This window comes from Chlorocebus sabaeus, chromosome 14, assembly GCF_047675955.1.
Source record: "Chlorocebus sabaeus isolate Y175 chromosome 14, mChlSab1.0.hap1, whole genome shotgun sequence".
NCBI lineage: Eukaryota > Metazoa > Chordata > Mammalia > Primates > Cercopithecidae > Chlorocebus > Chlorocebus sabaeus.
In genome coordinates this window covers 57,946,822-57,962,058 of record NC_132917.1, presented here as the reverse complement: position 1 = coordinate 57,962,058, position 15,237 = coordinate 57,946,822, and the positions used below count along the sequence as shown (strand labels likewise).

The following is a 15,237-nucleotide window of genomic DNA, read 5'->3' as shown; positions in this document are numbered from 1 at the left end:
CTCTCTGGTCATGTATGCATCTGGCTTTTAGAAACAGAAGTATAACCAGTGGACTCAGTGGACACTCAATAAACAGGTACTGAGTGTAGACAGTTAAACATTAACTTTTGAAAGCACTAACTTTCTTGGCAACTACATTTTATTACCGGGGATAGGTGATTTAAGTAGACCACAATCTACTTAAAGTACACATATTACTAAAATGTAAACACATTTCCCCTTATGATAGAAATTAAACCCTTATAGTTCTATTTCCCATAACTAGAGGGATATCTATCATCAAATCATACACCTGGGAAAAACTATATTTACTAAGTCTAGTAAATTACCATTTTCTTAATCTAACCAGAATATATGTCTTGTTTCATAAATCTGAAGAGTTCTTATAGGGCAAAATAAGAAAAGGTGTCTTTTGTTACCAGCATACCAATCATAAAAATATATTGTTTTCTAGCGGTTACTGAGTGCTTACTATGTGCCAGATGCTGGTCGAAGACTTGTACATGTTTAAATCATTTGATTCTTCTAATGCCACTTTAAGTGAGATACTATTATCCTTATTTTTAGATGATGAAACAGATCAAAGAGGTGAAATAACTTGGCTAAAAACACAGGGGTAACAAGAGGTAGAGCCAGGACTTAGACGCAGGGAGTCTGATTCTAGAGCTCATATCCTAGACTGAATCCTGAAAATTCAAAGTTACATAAAATACGACTCTAGAAAATAGTCCCAACCTTCTTCTATCAAACCTTTTGCCTGGGATTAAGAAAAGGTAAACACCCTTCTTCTTATATCTTCTTTCTGATACTGTATAAGAATACAACTTTACAATAAATAAGTAGACTATATAATACAGAGAAGATCCCAACACACATGTTAAAGAACTGCTTGCAGGCCTTATGTGTAAAACAAATCATTTCAGAAACACTAACTGGTCTGGTCTCACCTGGAGTGGCTATAGGCAAAATAAAAGTAGATCCATGTTTCTGTCCTCTGTTCTCACCTCTCCCCCTCCTTTCTCTTTCCCTATCCTAGTGCCCACAGAGTGTGTGTGTGTGTGTGTGTGTATACACACTGGTGTTCATGCTAACGTGTGAGGAAGTTTCATGGAACACAACACCATCCTGAGATTTCTATTAAAATTACTTGGAAATTTTATATACTAAAACCCAAAGACTTCTAAGTTCCTGTATTAATTTTGCATGGATGCTGCAACAAGGTATCATAACGTCGTGGCTTAAACAATGAAAATGAAGCCTCAGAGTTCTGGAGTCTAGAAGTCTGAAATCAAGATGTCAGCAGGGTTGGTTCCTTTGGAAGGCTGCGAGGGCTACTCTTCCATTCTTCTCTCCTAGGTTCTGGTATCTCAGGAATTTCTTTGCTTACAGATGGTACTTTTCCCACCTCTTCACATTATCTTCCCATGTCTGTCTCCGTGTTCAAATTTCCCATTTTTATAAGGACACAAGTCATAATTTATACCCAAGAAGTAATTTCTCACCTCCTTCTCTCTACCCTCCCAAATCTCTAATGACCGGTATTCCACACTCTAGGTCCATGTGTAATATTATTTTGTATTTGACTATGTTTCTAAGTTGCTTCACCTGACAATAGTACCCAGTTCCATCCATGTTGCTGCAGATGACAGGATTTCATTCTTTTTACGTCTGAATAATATTCCATAGTACATGCATATCACATTTTATCCAATCATCCATTGATGGACATTTAGGTTAATTCCATATTTTTGCTATCATGAATAGTGTTGCAATAAACATATGAGTGCTGGTATCTTTTTGATACAATGATATCTGCTCCTTTTGGTAGATACCCAGTAGTGGGACTGCTGGATTGAATGGTAGTTCTATTTTTAGTTCTTTGAGACATCTCCACACTATTTTCCACAGAGGTTGTGCTTATATTCTCACCAACAGTGTATAAGCAATCCCTTATCTCTGCATCCCTGCTAACATGTTATTTTTTGTCTTTCTTATGATAGCTACTCTGACTGGCATCAGATGATATCTCAGTGTGGTTTTAATTTGCATTTCTCTGATGATTAGTGATGCTGAGCATTTTTTCCAGATACTTACTGGCTATTTGTATGTCTTATTTTAAATGATATCTGTTCATGTCTTTTGCCCACCTTTTAATGGTTTTTTTTTTTCTTGTCAAGTTCCTTACAGATTCTGGATATTAGCCCTTTGTCATATGCATTGTTTGCAAATATTTTCTTTCATTCTCCAGGTTGTCTGTTCACTCAGTTGATTGTTTCTCTTGCTGTGCAGAGGCTTTTCAGTTTAAATCCCACTTATCTATTTTTGTTGCTTAAGCTTTTCAGGTCTTAGTCATTATTTGCCTAGACCAATGTCCAGAAGAGCTTTCCCTTGTTTTACTTCTAGTATTTTTTATAGTTTCAGGCCTTACATTTAGGTCTTTAATCCATCTTGAGTTGATTTTTGTATATGGTGAGAGGTAGGGGTCCATTTTCATTATTCTGCATATGGCAATCCAATTTTCCCAGCACAATTTATTGAACAAGGTGTCCTTTCCCCAGTGTACATTTTTGTTGACTCTATCAACAATCACTTGGGTGTAGATATGTGGCTTTATTTCTCGGTTCTCTATTCTCTTCCATTGATCTATGTGTCTATTTTGATACCAGAACCATGCTGTTTTGGTTACTATAGCCTTGCAATATAATTTGTGGTCAGGTAACGTGATGCCTCCAGCTTTGTTCTTTGGGCTTAGGGTTGCTTTGGCTATTCAGGCCCCCTTTTTAGTTCTATGTGAATTTCAGGATGGTTTTTGTCTAATTCTGTGAAAAATGATGCTTGTATTTGGACAGAGATTGCATTGAATCTGTAGATGGTTTTGGGCACTGTGCTCATTTTAACAATTCTTCTGATCTATAAGCATGGAATGTGTTTCCATTTATTTGTATCATCTATAATTTCTTTCATCACTGTTTTGTAGTTTTCCTTGTAGAGATCTTTCACTTTCTTGGTTAAATATACTCTTAGGTATTTTATTTCATTTTTGTAGTTACTGTAAATAAAATTGTCTTTTTGATTTGGTTCTTAGCTTCATTGTTATTGGTTTATATAAATACTACTGATTTTTATACATTGATTTTATACCCTCAAACTTTACTAAATCTGTTTATCAAAATTAAGAGGTTTTGCAGGAGTTTCTAGGGTTTTCTAAATATAAGATCATATTGCTGGCAAATAGAGATAATTTGATTTCTTCTTTTGCAATCTGGATGTATTTCATTTCCTTCTCTTTCCTGTATGCTCTAGCTAGGATATCCATTACTATGATAAATAGGAGTGGTAAAAGTGGGCATTCTTGTCTTATTCCAGTTTGTAGGGAGATTGCTTTCAACTTTCCCCCATTTAGTATGATGTTGGTATATATGGCCTTTGTTATTCTGAGGTGTGTTCCTTCTATGCCTAGTTTGTTGAGGGTTTCTATCATGAAGAGATGCTGAATTTTATCAAATGCTTTTTTTCTGCATGTATAATCATATGGTTTTTGTTTTTAATTCTGCTTATGTGATGAATCACATTTATTGATTTGCCTATGTTGAACTATTCTTGCATCCCTGGAATGAAACCTATTTGATCATGGTGTATTATCTTTTTAATGCACTGTGGGATTTGGTTTGCTAGTTTTTGTTGAGGATTTTGCATCTATGATCATCAGGGATATTGATCTAAAGTTTTTTTGTTTTGTCCTTGTTTAGCTTTGATATAAGGGTCATACTGGCTTTGTAGAATGAACTAGGGAGGATTTCCTCTTCCTCGATTTTTTGGAACAGTTTCAGTAGGATTGGTATCAGTTCTTCTTTATACTTTTGGTAGAATTTGGTAATGAAGCCATCTGGTTATGGGCTTTGTTTGTTGGAAGACATTTTATTATCGATTCTATCTCACTGCTTTGTTATTGGTCTGTTCAGGGTTTCTATTTCGTTCTGGTTCAATCTTGGGAGGTTGTATGTTTCTAGGAATGTATCCATTTCCTCTAGGTTTTCCAGTTTATAAGCTTATAGTTGTTCATAGAAGTCTCTGATGCTCTCTTGCATTTCTGTGGTAGTAGTTGAAATGTCTCCTTTTTAATTTCTGATTATGTGTATTTGGATCTTCTCTATTCTTGGTTAGTCTAGCTAGTAGTTTATCAATTTAGTTTCTCTTTTTAAAGAACAAACTTTTCATTTTGTTGATTTTAATTTTTAATTTTTATTTATTTATTTATTTATTGGTCTCAATTTTACTTAGTACTGCTCTGATCTTTGCTATTTATTTTCTTCTGCTAGCTTTGGGTATGGTTTGTTCTTGTTTTTTTAGTTGAGATATGATGTTTGTTTAATTTGTGATTTCTTTTTTTGAAGTACACACTTAGAGATATAAAATTCCCTCTTAGCAGTGCTTTTTTCTGTATCTCAAAGGCTTTGGTACGTTGTGTCTCCATTTTCATTCATTTCAAAAAATTTTAAAAATTTTATCTGAATTTCATCATTGATCCAAAGATCAGTGAGGAATGTGTTGTTTAATTTCCATGTATTTGTATAGTTTCAAGAACTACTCTTGGTATTAGTTTCTAGTTTTATTTCACTGTGGTCTGACATGACACTTGATATGATTTTGATATTTTAAAATTTATTGAGGCTAGTTTTGTGGCCTCATAACATACAGTCTATCTTGAAGAATGTTCCCTGTGCTGATGAGTAAAATGTATATTCTGCAGCTGTTGGAATATCTGTTTCATCCTTTTGATCTAATATTCAATTTAAGTCTAGAGTTTCCTTGCTGATGTTCTGTCTCAATGATCTGTCTAGTGCTGTGAGTGGGGTGTTCAAGTCCCCCATTATTATCGTATTGCTATCTCTTTCTTTAGGTCTCGTAATATTGTTTTATGAATCTGGCTGCTCCTGAGTTTAGGGCATGTGTATTTAGGACCAGTATATCCTCTTGTTGAATTGTGTTATCATTATACAATAACCTCCTCTTTTGTTTGTTTGTTTGTTTTTTACTGTTTTTGATTTAAAGCCTGTCCTGTCTTATCTGATATAAGCATGGCTACTCCTACTTGCTTTTGGTTTCTGCTTGCGTGGAATATCTTTTTCAATCCCTTGACCTTCAGTCTATAAGTGTCTTTACCAGCAAGATGAGTTTCTTGTAACCAGTATATAGTTGGTTCATTTTTTTAAAAAATCCATTCTGGCAATCTGTGTATTTTAATTGCAGTATTTAATCCATTTATATCCAAGGTTAATATTAATATGTGAGGGATTTTCCCTCATAATGGTTTAACAGCTTTTGAGAAGGTACAATTCAACCCACAGCAGTTCCCATTGCCGGTTTCTCTATGTGAATGTGCTAATAGAGTTTTCTGCAAGGAAACAGTCATAATGGCTATATTAAATAGTAAAGATCTTTTGACACATGGGGAAGATCTTTCCCAATGGGAATTTAAGAAATCTACAAATGACTTAGTTGCTATACCTGGCGATCACTATATACAGCTCTACTTGGTTGGTTTGACCTGTTACTCCTGAACATTGATTAATAAATTCATTTATGCATTAATCTATTTAATTTCTCATTGTGCCCTCATCACTTACTGAATGCTTATTATGTTTCATGCTCTATACCGGCTTCTGGAAATGTAAGTTGAAATAAACACAATCCCTGCTTTCCTATTTATAAGATAAGAAACATGCTCTCCTGATGTACATATATATCAAAGAAACCACATTCACCTGGTTCTATACCAGTAGTTTCCTAAACCAGATTTTAGCTAACAACCAGTTCTACCCAGTGAGTCAGAGGCTATGAGAGATAAAAGGGATCAAAGAAATCACATGGACTAGGCTCCTGGATTTACAGAAAGAGAAAGTGTGGCACAGAGAAGTCCAGTAAAAAAAGTCACAAAAGAAAGAAAAAGAGAGCATAAGTACAATTAGAATAATTATCTGTAGTTCTATATTCTCATATTTTAGGATAAAGAAGAAAATGGGAGATAAAACTGTACCTGACATTAAGGAGTGACTGTGAAGTCTGTTACGAATAGTAATCACATTCTGATAATATAGTGAATTGTCCTTAGTTTTTGGAGCTGCATACACTCTAAAGTATTTAGGTAAAATGTAATGACATCTATAATTTACTTTAAAATATTTCCATCATAAACAGATAAAACATTTAAAAGTGAGAGTCATATGGAGTTCTCTATTTTTAAGTATGTTTTAAAATTTTCAAAATAAAAGACTGAAAAAATCATATTGTTTTACAGGGAAAATTATATATCTAACAGCTTCTTACTTGCCTCAGAATCTTAAGAGCACTGGAAAAGAAGCCTTAAAAAATATTTTAAATATCGAAACCATGGATTCTAAATAATAATTTTTATGCTGTTTTCTTCAATATTTTCCATCCATCACTACCCTCCAATAATAATAAGATTCTAGTAGCCCATATTCAGATAGCTATCATTTACATAGGATTTCAAAACAAGAATTTTTTAATATGGCTCTAAACTGGTTTGGCCTATGTTAAGAATATATTTGAACAACAGGAACACTATTAAGCTAAGAAATGCATTTGATTACTTAAACAATTTTAAAATACTTTAATAAACAAATTGATGTTTAGTAAAATAGAAGTATTAACACATTACACAAAGTTAGATGGAAATAAAATTTACGACAGAGTTTATTTTTATTTGAAAAATAATTCTGAGAGAACCTTAAAACAGTTTATAGAACTGATCCATGAAATCTAGATATATAGGAAATTATCAAAGTTCAAAAACAATGTATTCATATGACAAACAGTTATACTGAGACAAAGAAAAATTCAGTGAAAGTATATATTTTTAAAATAATCCTATTAATGTAAAACTCATAAAATACTAATTTTAGAAGTCCACATAATTAAATTCACAGGAACTATTTCCAAAGTCTCTTTGCTTATCTGAAAATAAACAGCAGAACCTCCCTAGGAAGGAAAGAGTAACATGCATATTAATCTATACTATTATACCTATCCACTTTAAAGGAGTCTCACCAGCTATACCACCTAGTAATATTATAGTATCATTAAACTAAGATATATAACACTATTCTGGAGATAATAAAATATAGAGATATTACTGTAAGTAAATTTTATATTGTCTATATATAGAAGTGACTAAAACTAAATTTTACAGATGTTCAGCACAGGAAACACTACTTCTAAATAGTGACCATATTATGTGCACATTCCATGCAAAATTCTTACATTCACACTTCATTTTACAAGCAACCTTGATTGATAAATGGATTGTGTTAGAATTGCCTTTAGCAAACAGTAAACAAGCAGATTTAATGAGGCTTATGACCCTGCCCTATGAATATCCTAGGAACTCTGAAAGTAAGTATTTTGCCACCAGATACAGGTCAGGTATTACAATTGCTTCTTCCAGATCACTAAATTTCAATTTTTTTTTCTACTTTTCAACTTCCGTAACTGTACAACAATAGGCAAGACACTTTGGAAACGTAAGAAACATTACCTTCTGCAATGAGCTTTAAGTATTTGGAGAACACATTTTCATAAAATCATAGAATTTTAGAGCTAGAAGGAACTTTTGAGATCACTTAGTTGAAATCTCCTATTTTATACACTAGAAAGCCAAAGCCTATATAGGTTAAGTAATTTGCAATTCTGCTTAATGGCAGTGCTGAAACTAGAACCTAGTCTCTTGACTCTTAGTCCACCACAATTCCCAGGAATCAAGAAGGCACTGTCACAAGCGTCTTTAAAGAACACAGGTATACTAAGGTCCACATGTTGACATGAAGAATTATTCTCTACCTGTGAAGGTCATCCTCTTTGACCTAGTAGGCAGCTTTAGAACAGAAACATATGCAGCATAATGGGGAAAGGAGCTCTACAATCAAGGTATTCCTGGCACTGAGATGACAGATACCACATCAAGACTGGCCTCATGCCTTAAGCAGTCAATAAAGTATTTCTTGAAGGGTTATAGGAAAGGAATACAAATATACATGCTGTGAGGAATATAAAAGAAGTATAACTCAAGGAGTTCATTCTAGTTCAGAATGTAAGACAACATGAAGGCAAGTGAGACCTGAACATTCACAGGCTTAAAATATACATTAAGAGCTATAGGAAATTAGAAACAGGAAAAGCTCAGTATAAACCAGAATCATTAAGAAAGGTTTCATATAAGCTGCTGCATGAAAAGAATGTATCTGATAAACAAAGAGGTGCCTTTCCAGATGTAAGGAGAGCCTCTGCACCACTGAAATAAAAGTTGTAATCTCAAACTGCATCAACTTCCTCCAAGTGACACTGGGAGATACAAGCAAGTGGGCATTACTCAAAACACTACTATCATTTTTGGTAATTCCATTGTAAGTGAGGAAATCAGAAAGATACATTTGTTTTCCAAATACTAGATCAGCACTCATAAGGCTACCTTTGGAGCTATCAATTGTGCAACACCATATCATCAACTTCCTTCAAGTGATACAGGGAGATACAGGCAAGTGGGCATTACTCAAAACACCACCATCATTTTTGATAATTCCATTATAAGTAAGGAAACCAGAAGGATACATTTGTTTTCCAAATACTAGATCAGCTCTCATAAGGCCACCTTTCTAGTTATCAATTGTGCAACACCATATTATATTGCAAAATCAGCAAGGTTTCAAAGAGAGTTTAAAAATTTAGGTTAGGTGGTCCAAGAGGATAATATCTACCTACCTATCAATGAAGCACAAATTTATAATTATAAACATAGTATTATTCAAGCATATAACATAATGCCTAACACAATAAATGATCAAAAAGTCAGTTAAAATGGATTTTTATTGTCTTTTCTAAAGATGAATCACTTCTGTAAGGACGTGTTTCTTAATATAGTCATGTATTGCTTAATGATAGGGATATGTTCTAAGAAATGTATTGTTAGGTAATTTCATCATTGTGTGAACATCATAGAGTGTACTTACACAACCCCAGATAGTACAGCCTTCTACACACCTAGGCTATTTATGGTACAACTTATTGCTCCTAGGCTACAAACCTGTATAGCATGTTACTATAGTAAATACTGTAGGCAACTGTAACACAATAGTGTTTGTGTATCTAACTATATCTAAACATAAAAAAGGTACATTAAAAATAAAAGATTTGAAAATGCTATAACTGTATAGGGCACTTACCATGAATGGAACTTACAGGACTGGAAGTTACGCTGGATGAGTCAGTGAGTGAGTGGTGAGTGAATGTGAAGGCCTAGGACGTTGCTGTATGCTACTGTAGACTTATAAAACACTCTGTGTACACTTAGGCTACATTAAATGTGTTTAGTATTTTTTTCTTGGCCAGGCGCGGTGGCTCAAACCTGTAATCCCATCACTTTGGGAGGCTGAGACGGGTGGATCACGAGGTCTGAAGATTGAGACCATCCTGGCTAACACGGTAAAACCCCATCTCTACTAAAATATACAAAAAACTAGCCGGGGGAGGTGGCGGGCGTCTGTAGTCCCAGCTACTTGGGAGGCTGAGGCAGGAGAATGGCGTAAACCTAGGAGGCGGAGCTTGCAGTGAGCTGAGATCCGGCCACTGCACTCCAGCCTGGGCGACAGAGCGAGACTCCGTCTCAAAAAAAAAAAAAAAATTTTTTTTTCTTTCTGCAATAATAAATTAACCTTAGCTTACCATATCATATTTATAAACTATTTTTAAAAAACTTTTTGTCTCTTTTGTCGTAACACTTAGCTTTAAACACATTGTATAGCTGTACAAAAATACTTTCTTTATATCCTCATTCTGTAGACTTTTTCTATATTTATTTTCTTTTTTATTTTTTAAACTTTTTTGTTTAAAAATAAGACACAATCACACACACATTAGCCTAGACCTACACAGGGTCAGGATCATGACTATCACTGTCTTCCACATCTCATCCCCCTGGAAGGTCTTCAGGGACAATAACATGCATGGAGTTGTCCTCTCCTATGATGACAAACAATCTTCTGGAATACTTTCTGAAGGGCCTGTGTGAGGCTATTTTACTGTTAACCATTTTTACATAAGCAGAAGGAATATACTCTAAAATAATAACAAAAGTATAGTATAATAAATAAATATATAAACTAGTAACATAGTTGTTTATTATCATTATCAAGTATTATACAGTGTACAAAGAGCAGCAGAGGTTTGTTTATACCAGCATTACTGCAAACGCATGAGCAATGTGTTGCCCTATGGCATTACTATGGCTATGATATTACTAGGCAATAGAAACTTTCCAGCTCCATAATAATCTTACAAGACCACTGTTGTATATGTGGTCCGTTTTTGACTAAAACATCATAATATGGTACATGATTTAATAAAATTGAATAATTTAATTTTAAATTTTAATTTATATTTTTAACCAAACCAGTATAGGGGACGAACTACATTTCCTCTACTAAATACGACACGACCACTGTTGTAGCAAGTACTACAATAAAAATTACAAACTTTCATAAATAGTCCCTCTCCCCCTAAAAAACTTGGAAAGATATAAGATTTTAAAAAAACACATAAAACAAGATGAAAACACAACAAATATAGTAACAAGTGTATACCAAATAGCACAGGAATAATTTTTATTTAAAAAAAACTATAGGAGAACAAGGAGACAGAAACACACTAATAAAAGTAGACGTTTAAACACCTCTCTTAGCACAAAACAGCTTAGGTGGACAAAAAGTAAATAAAGATACAGATGACATAAACAATATAGTGAATAAGGTAGATCTTTTGGATTTTTGTTGCATTTTACACTCTGAAAATAAGACTACCTTTTTCTTAAGCAAACATGGAAGACTGACAAAAAATGATCAGCTTTTAAGTCACAATTAAAGCATCAGAGGATTCCAAAGAGTAAACTTATTATAAACAATATCATAATAATATTGTGATAAGTCTAGGCATTAATAAAAACAGTATTTAAAGGCCCTTCCACATACAAATTTAAGAATTTCCTACTGAACTACTTTTTTGGTGAAAGAAAAATACAACCTTTCCAAAAGAATAAAGAGAACAAAAGCATTATATATCAAAATCAATTAGATATAATATAAAACAATAAGGGAGGAAAATTCATAGCCTTAAACTCTTATGGAAGGATACCCAATTGGAGAACTAGAAAAAGAAGAGAAAGGTAAAACTAAAAGAGTACATATGAAGACTTAATAAAGGAAAAATCAGAAATTAATAATTAGAAAAAAGAAAAAAATCTCATTAATGAATCAAAATTGAACTTTGTTGAAAAATTAACAAAAGGGACTACTACTGGTCACCTTCACCAGGATAGAAAAAGGAAGAAAACAAAATAAAATTTAAAATAACTAGAGAGAAACAATCATTGAAGTAGGAAAAATTTAAGTCATAAGAAACTACAATGCAGACCACCGCACGAATAAATTTGAAAAAATAGAAAACATGTATAACTAAAACAGACACCCAAATAGAGATAAAGAACTTAAACAACCAATTTCCATAGAAAAACGTAGAGAATCACAAAGAATTACCTCACAGAAAAGCAAAAGAATCAAATAGTTTCACATTCAAAGACCAGATGGTTCCAATGTAACAGAAATAGTTCTAAAACACAGAAAATAAAAGCTCCAAATCCTTTACATGAACAAAATATATTGGTAGCAAAATATGATAAAAACAGAACAAAATTAGAAAACTATAGATCAATATCACTTATGAATATCAATATGAAATCACTTCATAAAATGTTAGTGAACTTCAACACTATACTAATATTATGCCATAACAAATTGAGATTTATTCCTTAAAAGTAAGGTTGGTTCAATATTAGAAGCTCAGCAATATAGCACATTAAAAGATTGGAGACAAATATGATGATTTCTATAGATGTTAAACAAAACTCTGAAAAAATTCAATACTCATTCCGTAAAAATTAAAAACATTCAAGAACATAGGAGTTGACAGATATTTTCTATACTTTATAAACAGATACACACACACTCATATTCACACATATATTCACATACATATACACAAACCTTAGTCCTAAAGCCACCATCACATTTAATGGGGTAATACTTCATGCATTTCCAATAAGATTAAGATGAGTAAAAGATGATTACTACCTTTCTTACTATTTAATACTGTATTGAATGTACTAGACAATGCAATTAGACAAATCAAATACAAGAACTGTAAAAGAAGAAAAACTACTGTATCTACTTGCATATGACAGTTTTCTAAGAAAACTCTAAACACCATTACTAAAACTACTCTGAACCACAAAATAATTCCGTAAATTAACAGGATATAAAATTAATGCAGGGAAATAAAATTTTTCATATATATAAACAAAAATCATAAGAAATAATAGAAGAAATCCATTGACAATATCAACAAAAAGGTATATTTTGAAACAAACATAATAAGAAATACGCAAAACTAGTAAGAGGAAAGCTTTAAAATAATTCTAAGGACCTAATGCAAAATTGATGAAAAACAAAAACATTCCTTGTTGTTATATGAACAACTATACATCATAAAAATGTCAGGTCACTCCAAATTAATTTTAAAACTTAATGTAATTTCAATGAAAATGCCAACAAGTATTCTTTTTAAATGAAACTAAACAAAATAATACAGAAAATCCAGTATAAATAGCTAAGATAACACTGAAAAAGAAGAACTACAGGGAACTACTAGTCCAATCCAATGTTAAATTACATTATAAAGCTTCGGAAATTAATGCACCAGTATTTATGGCTGGTATTGTTATATAAATAGACAAATCAGTGGGATTCAACAGAAAGTACAGAAATAAAACCAAGTACATGAGGAAACTGAGTATATAATAAAAGCAGCAACTAATATTACTGAAACAAAGATATATTTTAAAATAAATAGTGTTGGAACAACTGGAAAACCACTTATAATAAACTCTAATGAATAAGAGAGCTTTACGTTTAAAAAATGAAACCAGGTGGAGCAAATGAAATATCACACACTGCCGATGGGAATGTATAACGGCACAATCACTCCAGAAAACAACTTCGCAGTTTCCAAGTTAAACATACACTTTCATATGACCCAGAAATTCCACTCCTAGTTATTTACTGAAAAGAAAATGAAACATATGTCTCCACAAAAGCCTGTATGTGAATACTTGGCTTATAGCAACTTTACTTATAATTGTCAAAAACTGAAAACAACCCAGATAGCCATCAACAGGTGAACAGAGATCGTCGCCGTTTTCAGTAGAATACTACTCAGCAATAAAAAGGAATAAACTACTAATGACCCACCAAGATAAATCTCAAAAGCATTATGTTAAGTGAAGGAAGACAGACATAAAACAGTACATACGTTATAATTTCACTTATATACCATTCCTGAAAATGTAAAAATATAGGGACAGAAATCATCTCTAGGGGCTGGGAGCAATGCCAGGATAAGGGGACTAACAGGAATGAGAGAACTTTTGGGAATGAAAGAAATGCTCTACATCTTGGTGGCAGTTGTGGTTACATGATATATACATCTGTCAAAACATATCAAACTATACATTTAAAAGGGTGACATTTACTGTTTGTAAATTATATCTCAAAAAACCTAATCTTTAAAAAGCATGCAGATATTGTCAAATTTTCCTTCCACTAACTTTATTTTCCTATACCCATTTAATTTACATTCCCAAAGGGCATTCTAAAAGTGCTGGTACCTTTATCAGCCTCAATATTATCAGACTATTATTTTAGACCTCTCCAATTTGATAAGTCCTTTAAAAAGGGTGTCTCGCTGTTTTGGTCCCCTTATCATTTTTTGCAAAGGTGGCCTTTTTTTTCCTGTTTCTAGGACAGTCATATTCCTTCTCTGTTCTGTTTATTCATTCCTTTCGATCACTACTTTAACAAGGTATTTTGTGTTTTTCTTCTTATTATTTTGTTAGTAGTGGCTAGATATTCTCAAATATTTGTTATAAATCTATTTCCCAGTTTCTCATTCACCTTTCATTTTGAAGAAATTTTAAATATACAGGTGTCTTAAAATTTTAAAGCTGTCAATATTTTCAGTTAAGATTTTTGTTCTCTTGTATTTTTATTTAGAAATTTAACCTATGCAGAGATCAAATATTCAATTACATTTTTTCTAATTTTTTATAGACTCATTTAACTCTTTAAACATGTGATAATACAGTAACAACTAGGTATATTGTTATTTAAATTTAAATTAAGTTAAATTAAAAATTCAGTTTCTCAATATTAATATTTTAATATTTAAAAATATAATCTATGTTTTTTAAACAGACTATATTTTTTACAGAAGTTTTAGGTTTGACTTAGGTGAGCAACATAGGTAAAACTGAGTGGAAAATACAACAAGTTCCCATATACCTCAAGCCCACACAAAGCCTCTCCACTATCAACATCTCTCACTAGAGTGGCACATTTTTTACAGTGAATGAATGAACCTACGATGACAATCATTATCATCCAAAAGCCACAGTTTACATTACGTTCACTCTTGGTCTTGTCCATTCTATGGATCTTAACGACCAAATGATGACATGTATCCACCATTATAGTATCATACAGAATGGTTTCACTGACCTAAAAATCCACTGTGCTTCACTCATTCATCCTTCCTCTCCCTTCTAACCCATGGAGATAGTAAAAAATTGATCTTTTTACTGTCTCTATAGTTTCACCTTTTCCAGAATATCATATAGTTGAAATTATATAGTAACGAGTCTTTTCAGATTGGCTTCTTTCACATAGCAAAATACATTTAGGTTTCTTCCATGTTTTTTCATAGCTCAAAAGTTCATTTGTATTTAGCAATGAATCTGGATGTATCAGTTTATCCATTCACCTACTCAAGGACATCTTGGTTACTTCAATGTTTTGATGAGTATGAATAAACCAACTATAAGCATTCATGTTCAGGTTTTTGTGTGGATGGAAGTTTTCAACTCATCTGGGTAAATACTAAGGAGCACAATTGCTGCTTGGTATGTTAAGAGTATCTACCTTTCTAAGAAACTGCCCAAGTGTCTTCCAAAGTGGCTGTATCATTTTGCATTCCCATGAGCAACAAATGAGAGTTCCTGTTACTCCAGATACTCATCAGCAGGTGGTATTGTACTGACCACGTTTCAAATACTAAGCC

General features: G+C 32.7%; 1 protein-coding gene across 4 annotated transcripts in view; it reads right to left on the bottom strand.

Annotated features, from left to right (window-relative positions):
* Positions 1-15,237, bottom strand: part of VRK2 (VRK serine/threonine kinase 2) — a 104,583-nt gene that overhangs the window by 47,700 nt on the left and 41,646 nt on the right. The gene's annotated exons all lie outside the window — the stretch shown is intronic.